Here is a 15,041-nt window from a genome sequence, read left to right as displayed (position 1 = left end):
TTTTGGAATCATGTGCATTTGGGAATCGCAAGTAGTTTTTATTCAAATGCCTGCAACATACAGCCTTAATTTGGATTTCTACACCACAAATGTCAATGTTTAGTCACCTGTCACATCTAGTAAATGTTTGGCATCTTTGGCTAAATACTAATTTTACATGTTTGTGAGGCCTACCTGAGTATGCTATACCCTATGAGAGGAAGATTGTGTGAGTTTGGACAAGTAACTCAAATATAACTGAGCCATTCTTCGTCAGTTCAAGGCAGAGATAGAAAGCATCCTATATTTGTCCATAAAACATTTGAAACGTTATTGAAGTGTCTTCAAAGGACACTGAATAAACATATTGTAAGGTTGCCCACGGTCACACACAAATCGCCCCAAAGGGGATTGCTGGGAAGTAATCTAATCATTTCTTTTAACTGAGACACAGTGACATGCAGTGTAGATAATGATCCCCATGAAAAATGTACTGTATTTTCAAAAGAATATTCCCTGTCTGCTGACATTAACATAAAGATAGTTCTACATCCTGGAGCCATATCAACAACATGTACTTATGTGTGGTTCCTTGTATTTGCATATGCAAATGTTTTTTAAATTTTAATTCAGTCCTTTTATGTGACTTTCTGTGATGAACAAGCGGCATCAAGTGGTTGCACAATGAGGGTTCAGTACCACCAAGAAGAAGCGTTTGTGTCATTTTAGACCAAGCTTAAAGCATTATAACTGAAATTAACCACAGTTTAATATAGATTTTTACACGTCTATCATATTCAATGGCACATTGTGAATATGCATTGTTGTTTTGGTGTACGGGCTGCCATGCGAAATTAGTCGCCTTGCTTTGTTGAAATTACGGGGCGGGGTGTTTAGTGAGGGGGTTTGTTGAAGTTATACCGCTGACATTTTGATCCTGCCGTGCATTAGAAGAATTCAGTTAAACATATTTGTGTAGGTTTCGCAGGAGTAAGGTATAGTGCTCAAAACAACAGGGTGCTGTGACCCTTCGCTTTGCTTACATAATTTGCAGCAGAATGCAAAAAGCTTTTAGACACAGATGTGACCCATTGTAATACCCTTCTAAATGCAATCAAACACTTTCTACAAATATGAGCAGGACTTTTTAAATGTGAACCCTTGTTTGACATGTAATTTTGTCCAACCCACTCCTCTTTCATTTCTCCATCAGCTCTCTCCAGTTATGCCCACATTTTCAGTTGATGAAATAGCTTGACAAAACACTAGTTTATGTTGCTCTGAATGAGGTCTCTCTCTCTCTCTCTCTCTCGCTCTTTTTTTTTTACACATTTGAACAGATGTTAGGGCCAAAAGAAAATGTTCCATTTTGTAATAGCCGTGTAGTGTAGTCCTAAACATGTTGCTCTCTCAAAATTTGTCAAGATTGCTTTACATGAGTCGAATCTTTTTTGTGTTTTCTTGTGACAAAACTGATGTCGAGCTCAGGACACAAAATAATCATCCCTTGGACAAGCTTCCTGTGTCCTCACAGCGAGATTGTCTGCATCAGCAAACAAAGAACATGTTATTTGATAAGATGCTTAGATAGACGCTTCTTTACTTTCATATGTTTGTATGATTATCAGGCACAAACAGAGAAAAGAGGGGAAAGCAGTGCAGGCCTGCTCTTCTTTGTATGTCTCTTTCACAGTGTACCATGAATTGGCTCTTGAAGACAGTTAGAAATTAGACTTTCAAATGAGGCATTAAACAAGGTGATGATCAACTGCCAAACCTTAAGTAATGATATTCTCCATCCTCAAGTCCCCGGCCTTGCATAACCAAATGCACAAATCACAGAAAAAAAGAACTGAAAATACATTATTATTACATATTGTGTTCACACGTCGCTCCCCGGGGACCAGGGGGGGGACATCACCGACAGATAAGCATGTTTGGGTGGCCCCTACCATCAGCTGGGGAAAGGCTACGCTTGGATCTTGAGGGGGGGCCTCCTCATGGGTATCACTTATTTTAAATCCTGAGCCACACCATCCCACCCCCACCTCTTTTGCCCCCCTCGCCCCAGGCTCCACCCAGAAGTGTGGTTGCCTTTGTCATTGTAATCTGGCCCTGTTTGCTAAACGCTTCCACTGTTTACTCTCTGCTATGGGGGCTTGTATGAACAGGAGTCAGCAGGACGCAGGGTGACATCACTTTGGCTGGGGGGGTGTTTGAAAAGCTGCATTTGTGATTTCTCGGGGCCCCTTTTCTTCTTTTCTTCTTCCCTGTCTCTATCCAGGCCTGTCTAACGCATGAGCTAACTCAGGAGGCTAACATGGCCTACAGGGAGGAATTACACCTAATTACTTGAATAACTGCGAGGCAGCAGCCTTCCGTAGTCACCAAAAATCATTTCCAGGTCCCTGCCTTTTACTGATAGCCAGACTTCTCGTGACAGAGAACCTCGGACAAAGCTTTTACATTCATGGGCCGGGAGAAATGAAACAGACTGACAGGTACAAACATTAAAAAGGGGGGAAATGAAATTAACAGACAAGGATTTCATATCATCTATTTTTGTTGTTGCTGTAGCGATAAAGTCGCAGACATTGAAACTGGTCTGTTGAGCCATTGTTATCATCCCTGGCCATCTGCTGCTGAGGAGTGACATTCCCTCTCATTTGCATGATGAGTGATGTATGAGGAGCTTGGGAGGGCATATGCCCCGGTCTTATGACAAAGCAAGTGAAAGTTTTTCTTATTTAAACACACAGAATAAGGATCGATATTTAAAAAGGCTGGATGAAGGAGGGAAAAAAAAGGACTAAATCACCTGTGAGTGTTTTTGCGCGTACACGCCTGCGCCTGCATGTATGTCTGCTCCTTCACTAAAATCTGTGCGTGTGTGTCTGTGTGAGAGTAAACGCGCGCATGAGTAGAGGCTAGTGCGCGCATCTGCCTTCTTGTGTGCCTGTTTGTGTGTTTTGCGGATGTGGGAGTAGAGCGAGGAGGAGGGGGGTTGGTGGCTGTTGATGTGCAAATGTGCATCATGTTGAAGGGCTGTGAATGGGGAGGTGTGACGTAAAAAGGGACCCGAACGCAGGTGCTTATCTCGAGGCTGTCAAAGGCACAGTATGTCATATTCCTGGGGACTACCTTTCAAAGCCACAGCACCAGCTCAGCTATCAAGAGACTGGGAGAAAATCAAACTTTTTGGATCACAGCACTAGGTTGGTGTCAAAGTTCTTTTTATTTATTATAATGTCAGTTTGGTCAGCGTTTATCTGCACTGATACTCTTTATCGTGTGAGTGAACGTCAAGCCTTTTAGCTCGTGTCAGATGCTGTCATGACAATCTGAAAGAGGAGCAGATATGTACAAGTGTAAAAACTTACTTAGATTAACACTGAGATTTTCTCAGCAGCTAAACTTGTGTTTGTGGATTTTATAAGATTATGTAAAAAGCTCTATGCTGGCAATCATTCTGAACTGTGTCAGAGACTATTTAGAAAATATTGCACCGGTGATCAACATTGTTTGCTTGATACAAATCAGTATTCTTCAAATCTTTGCTGGAAAGCGAGCGCAGCTTCTGTCCAGGTTTCAGACAGTTTGAGAGGAGATTAAATGGCTCAAACTGTGTTTTGAGATGCATGACCTATTTTTGATCATGCAGATAGCATGAGATACTGTCTATCTAGATTAAATTCACAGCGTTTGTGTGGAGTATAAGCTTGTCTTAGAGGAGCACATGTTGGTATTGTGTGCAGAGACAAAGCATTGTCAGGTTGCCTGTGGCTTTGACAGTGACAGCTGTACATACAAGACCACTGAGCCTAATGCACTTAAACATTGACTCTGTGTTCCAATAACATATTTGAACAGTCACTCGAGTATTTTATTGCATCCTGTCCTGGCTGTCTGTAATTCACGTTGTAAGTCTTGTTAAGTTTAAACTATACGCTAATGTTGGACGTAACGTGGCAGACAAATATCTAAAAATCGTCTTTTGTGCTCGTAGACAAGTTTTAAATGTGTCTAAATTCAGCAGGGCAACAACATAACAGCCTGTGCTGAATTTTTGTTATTATTTGCATCATAACTATGGCAAAGTTGAACAACTTTATGCTAATTCTGAATGTAGTTTGATAGTAACACTGTCTTCAAGTGAACTTTTGTGTTATACGCAGCTAAGTCTTAGCTTTGAACAAATTCAGAGAGGCCAAAGCACTCCACAGTCTCCAGAGCGACTATTGATTTAGGAGGACGGATGCTGGATAGAAAAGTTCATCATTTACCAGTAAGTTGTGCCTCAAAATCTGCTTAATGACCCAACTTTAAGTTGATCACTGTTAAACAAAAATAGGATATTTATTTTTCCAAAGCAGAGCCGAGTTTTGGCTTCCTCTTGATATTATCACAGCTTCAATGTCTTTCTTAGATTTTCTTCTTTATACTTCTGAAAATTAGCAATATCGCCTAGAGTCAAAAATATTCATGTAAACTGCCAACATCTGCTATATCTGCCAATCATATCGATTGCCATGTCTTTCAGAGATATTATACTCTGTAATTGCTGTTAAATCATTTTTGGGTTTGGAGAATTTCAGTGGAAAATTTTGAACATTTTTAGTGGTGAAATAAACTGAAATGCCGAATGTGATTTTTGCCTGTTAGTCTCGATTTAATCAAAACTCCATCAGCTTGTTTCACACAGCTCGCATCTCTCAACAAACAGGAAAAGAGCAACAAAAGACATTAGATAACACAACATTGTGTAACAGTGTCACATTACAAAAATAACCCTTTAAAAACTTTCAGAAGTTTTTAAAAGACGGTAACATACAAGAGAAAACCTGCGAGTAAGGTTATGAAGTTACACCTCTCCTATTTGTTTTAATTAGAAAAGCAGCGCAGGCTTTAGCAGGGATGTGTGGCAAAGCAGTGATAAGTAAGAGCCATTATTCCTCTGTGCTCCCCACCCTCCGCTTCAAAGCAGGATGTGAGTTGCTACACAACACATAAATGTAACCTGTGTTCGCCTCCAGGAGCTGTCCATGGTACCTGCTGCCCAGCACAACTGCTCTCACAAACTTACTCACTTAGTTGCAACACACACACTAAACTTCTGGCTGTAAAAAAAATGGTATCGACTATTTTAAATAATTTTGCGAGCGAATAAAAAATATAAAGTTTATATTTCCAATAGCTTGTTCTTATTATAGGTCAGGTGCCGTCGGGTGCACACAATGTAAACGACAAAATCGCAGTAAAAAGCAGCGCACACACGTCAGTCGGATACATACTGTGTTACCTGTTTTTTACCATCAAACTTCAGTTAGTTAATCCAGGAAAATGAATTATGTGGATTTAATTCAACAAGGTCTCACAAATGATCCATCTGCTGTTGAGCAGCTGGTGAAAGGATAAATGTAATTAATTACTTAACTTTTGAGCAGTATTCCAGAAAAACAGAGCTGTTTGTGTGACCTGATGGAAAAAATATAAGGCAACAGCGTCACATATACCTTTCAAATCATTATTTTATTCTTTTTGGTTCTTAGTGACACATTAGATTTTACATAACCCCCTGTTGTAGCCTTTAATTATTTAAAATAGGTCTTGTGTAAATGTATATTCCATATATTTTCAAAAACTTGTCACAATGTTTAAACATGACCTAAAAATATAAGTAGTAATATTGCATAAATTAGTGTCCAGCCTATTGTAAGTTAATATTATAATGTGTAATTAATTAAGTAGAATTCTAGATAATAAAAACCCTCATTATAGAAATGTTAAGACTTACTCTGTAATAGTAATTATTTTTGTGTTGTTCCTTGAGAGGTGGATTGATCCCAGCTAAACACAATTAAAGCAGATAGTTAATGGTCGTTACAACGTTTTGAAAATCTTAACAAAACGTTTGTTATATTTGATAGCAGTCATATTTTTTTAGCTTTGAAGCTAAATAATGTGAGAATGTTAAAAAGGTTGAAGCAGGTTGGATTTATTCCTAAAAAGATAATAAACACAGCAGAATAAACCCTTTCTATGAATAGTTATTTTATTTGCCTGACAGGGCAAGACTATGAAATGTTCCCAATTAATATTACATGGGATTTTTTTTACGCCTGTTCTTTTTTTAAAAATATATTTCAGCGTTTACCTTGATTGTAATGTACCTCATTGGCTGTGGTTTTGTTTGTTGGCCTAACTATAAAGGATCTGCTTATACCCTTGTGGGTTGGGAAGAATTAGGATTTATGAATTTATTTCCTCTGTTGTATTGTTTAAACAGCTTTGGTTTAGTTTTGATCCCTTCCTCTTGCCTTTGAGGCTGTTCCACGGTGTCAGCTGTTGACTGATAGTAAGAGAACTGCCTCACAGTGTGAATGAAAGAAAACTAGCGGTTGGTAAACACTGATAAGGGATAAATAGAAAGCGGTCAGGCAGAGATAGTTCTGTGGGAGCCCAGATTGTGTGCGGTCTGTTAAAATGAGATTCTGAGCCTGTCCTTTTTATTCTTCCTCCCCTCCCCTCCCCTGTGCGGCGTTTGTCTGGAAAATCTCCAGTGACCCGGCTCGGCAGTCCCAGGCTGCAGTATTCTCTTTTTCTATTTGTTTTGTTTTCTAACAAGGGTCAAGTTGGCCAATAGACATGTCCCTGATGCTTATGGACAGCTGTCATGACTTCAAGTGCTTACAATAGTTACATTTTACATGGATTCATGGTTCTGCACCAATGAGCACTGCAGCAAGAGATTTGCACAATCTAAACATGCACATTTTTTATTACCTATTGTCATATAATTTACCTGCAAAATATTAAAAACCGGAGCAGGAGCACTTCTGAGCAGGCTTTCTCATATTACCTCTTACATATGTGCTCAAAGTATCATTATCAAGCCAATGCTACATGTATATATCACCAGTGATATTAATTACAGTCACATAACAACACATTTACCCTCTTCACCATAAACCCTGAGGACTATAAATCTAATTTCTCTATTGAAACCTCTCTAAACGACTGTCTTATTTCATTCTTTTTTTAGCAGCAGCCTGTTCTTTCCACTGATCATTGATTTTTTATTCTTCCGGGGTGAATCTATCTTTTATGTGATTAAAAAGACCTTCAGAGGTCTTACCTTGAGGATCACCATGTGGTGTATTTACACAGAAAATAATTCAGCCTATTGTAGCCCGGCAGCTAATGAGATTGGTTGTTAAGTGAATGACACAAAGGCTACAAAAAAAAAAAAAAAAAAAAGCTTAGCGTTTCGGGTGAATATCACAGTGTCCCTGCACACACACACACACACACACACACACACACAAACCAAACACACTCTCTCATCAGCAGCGCGACTCTGGACTGTACCCCGTACCCCACCTCGATATCCTTCTGCTCCGTCTCCTCCCCGACGTCAGCATGAGAGGCAAAACAAAGGCTAAAAGGGGCATGGTAAGTCGAGCTCGCCATTCTGCCCTGTCGGACATGTTAACATGAGAGCGTGTAGATGCAGGAGACAAGTGATGCTGTTTGTCTGTGTGAGGATGTGCTGTGCTGTGTAAGCCTCAGGCTCAGATAAGTGCATTCATTGAAGGGTCAATAGCAGAGATGCTGTTTTATGTGACTCAGAGTAAGATCGCTACGTTTTTTACTTGACCATTCTTAACTTCTGGATCGCTGCTGAAACTTTTCTCTACATTTTTTTTTTTTTACTGTGAGCTACTTTCTTGCCTTGCACTTGATGTTATTTAACTGTATGTCAGAGCTGTGGCTTAGCTTTTATTTATAAAGAGTAAAGGTTTATTTTTGTGTCTGACATGTTTAATGCTGTTGATCCTTACGTGATGTTTGGCTCAAGGATTTATCGTAAGATCCCTGAAATGCATAATAGAGAAAAGCACAAGAGAGGAGCTGTTTAAGCAGCCAGATTTAGTTTGTATCGACTGCTGAACATTTAAACACTCACTCCAAAGTGGTAAGACATCATTTGGACATATTTTGAGCGCTGTGCAGATCTGCTACCTTCCCTCGGACTCTTCTTCGTTTTCATCTCTGAATAGTAGCACTGGAGCATCATTACTGATTGCTGTTATACAAAAACTGTAAGTGCATTAGCTTATCATGCTCCACTGTCAGGCTGGAAAAGTGGGTTAAAGTCCACCGCGTATATTAAACCCTGGACTTAAGTCAAATTTACATTTTGTTAAAGATTACTCCTTTTATTGATGCACATAATCATATTCATGGACCATCTGCTGATTTGGCAAGCACGGATCAAACTCACAAAACAGCTCTGCTAACCTCTTAAGTACAAAATAGTCTGGCTTAACTCTGCGAGCCCAGAAGTGTGTGCGCATGTATGTGCGAGTGTGAGAGATTGTATGGATATTGGATAATACTTAATTTAGATCCTCCCGGCTGCTCATGCCATATTTTATTTTATCATGATCGCTTTGGTGGCAGAGCAGCGCTTGTGTTTGAACAACTGAGCAAATAATGTTTGTCTGACAATAAGCAAAGCAGGATCTTGGTATGAGGAATCTGATTAAACTCTTGACCACGGCGTACAGCTCTGAGTTTATATCCGTCGCCATGGTTACGCAGATTTCACAGTGCAGCTTTGCACACTTCCACCTGGCTGTGGAGCGGCGGTACGGGCCTCACCTCCTCAGCAGTAATAAAACGCTGCTTAAGGCTTTTTCTACTTATTCCGATGACTGATTTCATCCTGAACTATCTCGCAGTGTGTGTTTCACAGAAATAGGAATTCACCATCGGGCGTCCTTACTGCATGAAATACTTATGTTCGACTCATTCCAAACAAAGCTTACGCAGATTGAGAATTCATATGCCAGAGGTAAATCCGAGTTAACACGGATTTATACTGGCATGAGTTAAAGGACTAGAGTTTGTAATCCAGGTGGCCAAGGGATTTTACCATACAGTGGCAAAAATCACTTAAAACTCCCCCAACATCCTAAGCCACTGAGCTCAGTAAGCAGACAGATTGTTCAGAATTGATGACAGCACAACTATATCAGAGCTGGACTCTGTGTCTGTGTGTGCGCGCATGTATGTGTGTCCGCGTCTACGTGCGCCTGTGTTTGCCTGTGTGTGCGCATATGTGAGCATGTTTGCTTCCTATATATTCTCAATTAGCACTAAAGGGGCTGTTTAGAATTAGACCTTGACAGATTGGTATTATTCTGCTTCAACAGGGTAGGGGAGGTGTATGGGGAATACTGCCGTCTATCTGCATACACATCAGTAGCATAAATACAAAGACAGCAGCCTCCATTTCAACGGCCTCTGACTGATGAGTAAAGTGATCAAAGTGGCTCTAATATTCAAATCATCACTTTTTCTTGATAAGCGATGAATAAAAAAGTGGAAGGGAAACAAAAGTGCGTCTCTATAAGTTTAAGGGTGGTGGGGGGGAGGGGGTCGTGTGTGTGCGTGACACCCGTGTGCACATGTGTGTGGAGGACAGAGGAGCAGAGATAGAGTGGAGTTGTTTAATGACAGGAACAGCTGACTCATTTAGAGAGAGCAGTGAAAGGTAATTAACCCTGGGAAAACTACAGCTGCCATGCGAGCTGTTCACTTCAGCGCAATCTGATTAGGAATCACTGCTCGAGCCCCTGACTCCTTTCAGACGCAGTGTGTTCGAGGTAAACTTTTCCCTTTGCCCCCGCAGAGCCCCCGAGCACTGGAGACCTGCCTTTTGTGACGGGGGGATTAGCTGGAACGGTTACTACGTTTCTCCAAATTGCAGACCACCTGGTAGCATTCATGCCACCTCCTCCATGAAAGGGCCTCCTTGGGCAGGAACAATGAGCGGGATTACTCTGCTCATTGTTACACCAGGGCTGGAACTTCTTTTTCCCCAAACACCTGTCCCTAAATTAGACAGGTTTGAAAAACCATGTTCATGACAGAATTCAAAGATTCAAACTAACATGAGAGTGGTTCGGCCGGCTGGAGACTTGCCAATGGGTGAATTGTCTGCCACTCCGTTTATTATGCTATTGATTCACAGTGTTGTGTAAGAAGATACTAATTTTATTTGTCCCGATATTTTGGTGTTCTTAATTGGATTGAAATTCACAAATAAAATAGCATATCATCTAGGCCCCTTTCATACGATAAGGGAACTAAAAAGCACCAGAAATTTGGTCAAAAACAGAAATTGGCTCTTTGATGTCAGAAGAAACAATCTGGACTTGGTGCCTCCGTGTGGTCCGGCTCCAGATGAACTCAATTTAGAGGGAAGGCTTTGGGATGACTTTGGAAAGCGATTACAGGATTCATAAATCACCTCGGCAAAGGTGTCACCATCTGACTCTTTTATGGGACTCTTGCTAACTCCGTCCAATAACAAGTTTCCCCTGTAGTTATGCCATCATAACAAATCATTGAAGCGATAGTGGCTAGCCAGGCTCCTAATTGTCTGTTAAGAATTCTGTGAGCTGTGTTCTTTTATTGAAGCATCTCTGTCTTGGAGAAGTGATAAGATGCCAATACGCTCCTCTATAAAAGTACTCTTTGGCAAAAGGCACAAACACTTTGCTTGGCCGTCAGGGTAGCTGTGAGGCTGTTATATCTGAAATCGCAGTTGACTTCAAGATTTTTTACTGCGTCTGCATGAATCCAGAAACCTCTATAAGGCGGAGGAATGCTCATAAAGTGCCGGCAGAATAATTTACTTTCAGATACAGAATTTGTTTTCAGTTTTATTTGAAAGGGATGCACACACGGCACGGTCATTTTATTACACTGAAGCTTTGATTAAATTAAATTAATTCATCTTAAATGTGTATTTAAAGCATTCAATGCAGTACATTTATAAAAGACTTAAAGAACATATTTTCCAGTGCAGTTCAGTATTGGTTAACTGTCCAACGTAAACCAATAATTTACCACCGTAAAGCAAAATAAAAGCCAACCTTTAGCCATAAATTAGACCTCCTAAACCTCTTTTTCCCCTCCCCCCTCCTAAAATATATCCCAGCTATTATTCTAATGTCCAGCTGGTATTTAGGCACAGGCCGTCTGATGGCTCCCTGGCCACCTCACAAAAAGGACAAAAAAAGAAAAGTTGTTTATCTAAATACTCTCTGAACAGAAGTTGATTTTAATCTCTGTGCAGGGCTTAATTTAGTCCCCACAAACACATTTGCATGTCAATGAAAAATAGCAAAAGCAATCGTCTGCTTTTTTTTTTGGTACACAATTTAACCTGCTTTCCACCGACGAGGTGTTACCGAGCAGGTATTTTCCTGCCAGCTCACCTTTCGCTTCAACTTTGACTCGCTTTATGTTCCGCCAGTACTCTGCAACCCCTAAAACCCCCTATAGGGTGAATATAATTTACGATCAGCTCCCTATATATCCTCAGACATCCATTACAAGGAACTATGAAAGTAAAAGGTGCCATCTCCTGCCGTTTGCTCTTTATTCTACATAAACAGAAAACACTTAGCATGTAAAATTAATGTGAAAATTATTCCCGGGGTAAACTATAAACACAGAAGTTACCCCGCACATTTACCCTTTTTTTCTCCTTCCCCTAGATCAGAGTGTAATTGCCAGTAATCAGGTCTGTTTGCTGCTGATAAAACCACTCTGAATGCGAGGAACCCTCTTTGTGTGATGACTCAATTATGCCAGAAGTGGCTCATCAAACCTGGCCCATCAGCTGCTTTAATAAATAAGGAGGAAAACTTGCTGCAGGCGCATTATAATTCCATTCATTCCATAATTAAATCCATTCCAGTTTTAACCCTTCGCTCTATGTGCTTCTGGAAGAGGAAACAAAAACAAGGAGAGGAGAGGGGGGAGGAGGGGGGGTGAGTACACACCAGACAGTGACCTTGCACAGAGCACCCATCCGTTCCCTATAATTCAAAATGATACTGTTGAAGAAAGGTTAAGAGAAGGCTTGTGCAGAAAAGGATGGGAATCAGTTAAGAGGTGGCTCCTGTTTTTTTTTTAATTTTATGTATGCATTGTTTCCACACACAGCCTTACACAGTAATTATATTAAACGAGTAATCTAATCATAACAGTTGCTTATGGTCGAGTGTGCAGCACTGACATTTGGAAATCTTATTTTGTGTAATCTCATTTGCCTCTATCATCTCGCCTGTGCCCACTATCTAAAAAGGAAATGTAAATAATGTAATTAATTTTATGCTCTCCAGAATCTTACTTTGCTACTGCGGCCTGTTTTATTGGCTTCAGGATGAGGTATCAGCGCTGAGTTGTTTTTTTTTTTTTTTTTGTAACTCCACCACAATAATGTCTGTGTTAATTACATGAGAGCGTCCCAAGTGCACGGATAAGCTGGGAACAAGGGGACACAAAGACTCAAGGTCAGTGATGAATCTCCACAGCAGCTGCACGGTATTAATAAGGCATTATATGAAAATAATCATAATAGCATCACTTACAACAAAATGCAAGAGTGCGTCGGGGTGTTTTACAGATATTTCCTCTCCACCATCTCAGCTTGGATCCAGCCTTTTCTGATAATGGTGCGAGGCAATGGTTATTCATGACTGCTGGACTGGGAAGGTCTCCCTCTTTTTTTTTTTTTTTTTTTTTTACCCCCAGTCGCAGCCCATTCTCTCCTCTGTGGTGGGAATGCTAGCAGATGGGGTTAGGGGGGAATGGGCTGGGCTCAAGGACAGCTAGCAGCCAGATTAACACATAGAAAATCTCATAGACCCTAAGCATCAGGCTGCCTCCTTTCCCCCTGAGAAATCTGCCCTAGACGCAGGGAAACCGTCCTCTCTGAAGCATTATTTGTGTTGGACTTGGGGTGTGTGCATGAGGGGAGGAGAAGGGGGGGGGTGCATAATATGATTCAGCAGATGACGAACCAGCTCAAATAGTAGTGAGTCTTTTTTTTCATATGCTAATGAATCTGGGTGAATAACCGCCCCCTCCCGTCTTTTTCCCCCCAGTTTTGTTTTTCTGGGGAAGCGCTCTGTGAGCTATAATTAAGAAGATGTTGTTTTCTTTTTTTTTTCCAAAGCTAACAGAAATAAATAATTCCATAATAAGATCTGTGAAGTGAAGAGGCTTAATGTACTCATTGTGTTCATCCTTGTTTTCCCTCTTGGATGTTTTGTATTAATTAGAAGCAAGCAATTTGATCTCTGTCAAGCAATCAATTTGCATTGTGCTTCTTATTCCATGTGAGAGTATTAAAACGCTCTTACCACCTTTTTCTGACTCTAGGTTGGGGAAGTGTAACGATAAAAACCATCAGAAAGACGCATTAGAGACGTATAATTCATTTTACGTGTGCTAAAAGAGTAAATAAGCAACTGATTTTTATGTATGTTGTTATTTTTTATGTCCTAGATAATGAATTACATGATCACCTCCTGAGAGAAAACAAGTGTGAAAGCATCAACCAGACTGGACAGTGCGCATCGGGCACCTTATCCTACAGAGCGTTCGGAAAACAACAATCAAAGGTAAATAGTGCGACACATTCGGGGCTTTAATTTCATCTACAAAGTAACTTTTGTCAGGGACAAAAAGTCTCTGTTGATGAATGATTGTGTAACAGTGTTGTGGATAAGTAGCATGCTAAGTGGTGGAGTGTCACTGCTCCTTTGACCACAGTGAACACAAGCTGAGATTGTTTTTGACTTACACAGAGCTGTGGGTGGCTGGCAGAGAATATACTCTTTAAAAAGACATCGCTGAGTCAGATTGTTGTAAAGTAAATGTTGTTTAGTTGTGAGGGTGTCTCACTTGGATTTGAAACCTGCATAATAGAAAGTTTTGTAAGTTCTTTAGGAGTAAAGAGTGTTAAAACTATAATAATGTTCACTGTGATGAATTTCTCTTCACCACTAAGTTTCAGGTGAGTGTGAACTTCAAACTATTTAGACATGAATAGAAATCAATGACTGCACAGGGGGCAAGGAAATACGTAAAAGCATAAACTAACATAACATTCGTGCGGAAATGCTTAGCAGTGATGTAAAGTGTATTTGTGTGTAGTTAACATACTCGAACACTGTTATCAACCTTTAAACAGTGTACTAAGTGGCTGCAATTCTATGTGTTAACTGTTGGAAAATCAATCTTACAACAATCCTTCCTATTTCATTACAACATTGTACATAAGTAGTAGCAGCGACATGGAAAGTACTAGTACTAACAGGCTGGGATGGCAGAGGACACTAAATTTAGATGGAAACACAAATGTTTGTGACACCTATTGAGATACAACATGACAGGAAAACTAAAGAAAATTACTGGTATGCTTCTTCATTAACACTGTTATTGAGTGAGTTATTATATGTGTAATTACATTGTAATAAGAATATTATTAGTAAAGCACCCCCCCTCTATTTTAAGCACTATATAATATATTACTTAAAAGACAATTAATTTAATTGCATAGACATGTAAAGACCTATTATAAGTGTATAAAGTATAATGTTTAAATATATATATCTATAAGGTTTCCTATAAAGACACGTTTTATATTGTAACTGTGATTTGCTATATTGTTATTATTATTATTTACACACCACACTCCCTTTATGGGTGCCCAAAGGTAGCGATATAAATGTTGACAAGTACATTTTTAAAGGCATTGAAGTTCATATTAATGTGTTAGACATTTTTTCTAAACTTTATTTATATAGCACTTTTCAAAAACAAGTTACAAAGTGCTTTACAATTAAACTAAGGCACATAGTAAAATCAAACAAACAAATAAATGCTGGTAAGATCCCTTACATCAATAAATCATGTTGAAAAAGTTAAACAATGCTGATGGTTAAGAAAAAACCAGACGATAAAAGTGAGTTTTAAGAACACTGTATTATAAAGACTGATAATAGGGGGTGAAATTAAAGTTAGTTCTAACTTCCTTATTTCTACGACCATTGTCTTGTATTAATCTTAACAATATAGCAGTATGTACAAAAAAATACACATGAGCAATAGAAAAGTCATCCACTAATAATTTAAAGGTAAAGTGTATACATTTCTCAGCCACATTGTATAGGCGATGTCAAATACGAGCTCCC

At 39.6% G+C, this 15,041-nt stretch overlaps 1 protein-coding gene across 3 annotated transcripts in view; it reads left to right on the top strand.

Moving 5' to 3' along the window:
• The first annotated feature begins 3,068 nt into the window (after positions 1–3,068).
• The window catches only part of st18 (ST18 C2H2C-type zinc finger transcription factor), a 31,894-nt gene continuing 19,921 nt past the window's right edge, over positions 3,069–15,041 (top strand). Inside the window, exons 1-2 of one of the 3 annotated variants that reach the window (XM_069685183.1) lie at positions 3,069–3,194; positions 13,351–13,466. The gene's annotated coding sequence lies outside the window, so the exon portion shown is untranslated. Of the gene's footprint in view, positions 3,195–7,421; positions 7,432–13,350; positions 13,467–15,041 lie in introns of those variants that run through there. The other 2 variants (XM_069685184.1, XM_069685182.1) reach the window with 2 other exon arrangements.

This window comes from Semicossyphus pulcher, unplaced genomic scaffold (assembly GCF_022749685.1).
Source record: "Semicossyphus pulcher isolate SPU_LCO1_2020_fin unplaced genomic scaffold, fSemPul1.0.p SCAF_7, whole genome shotgun sequence".
NCBI lineage: Eukaryota > Metazoa > Chordata > Actinopteri > Labriformes > Labridae > Semicossyphus > Semicossyphus pulcher.
This window is presented reverse-complemented; position numbering and strand designations above follow the sequence as displayed.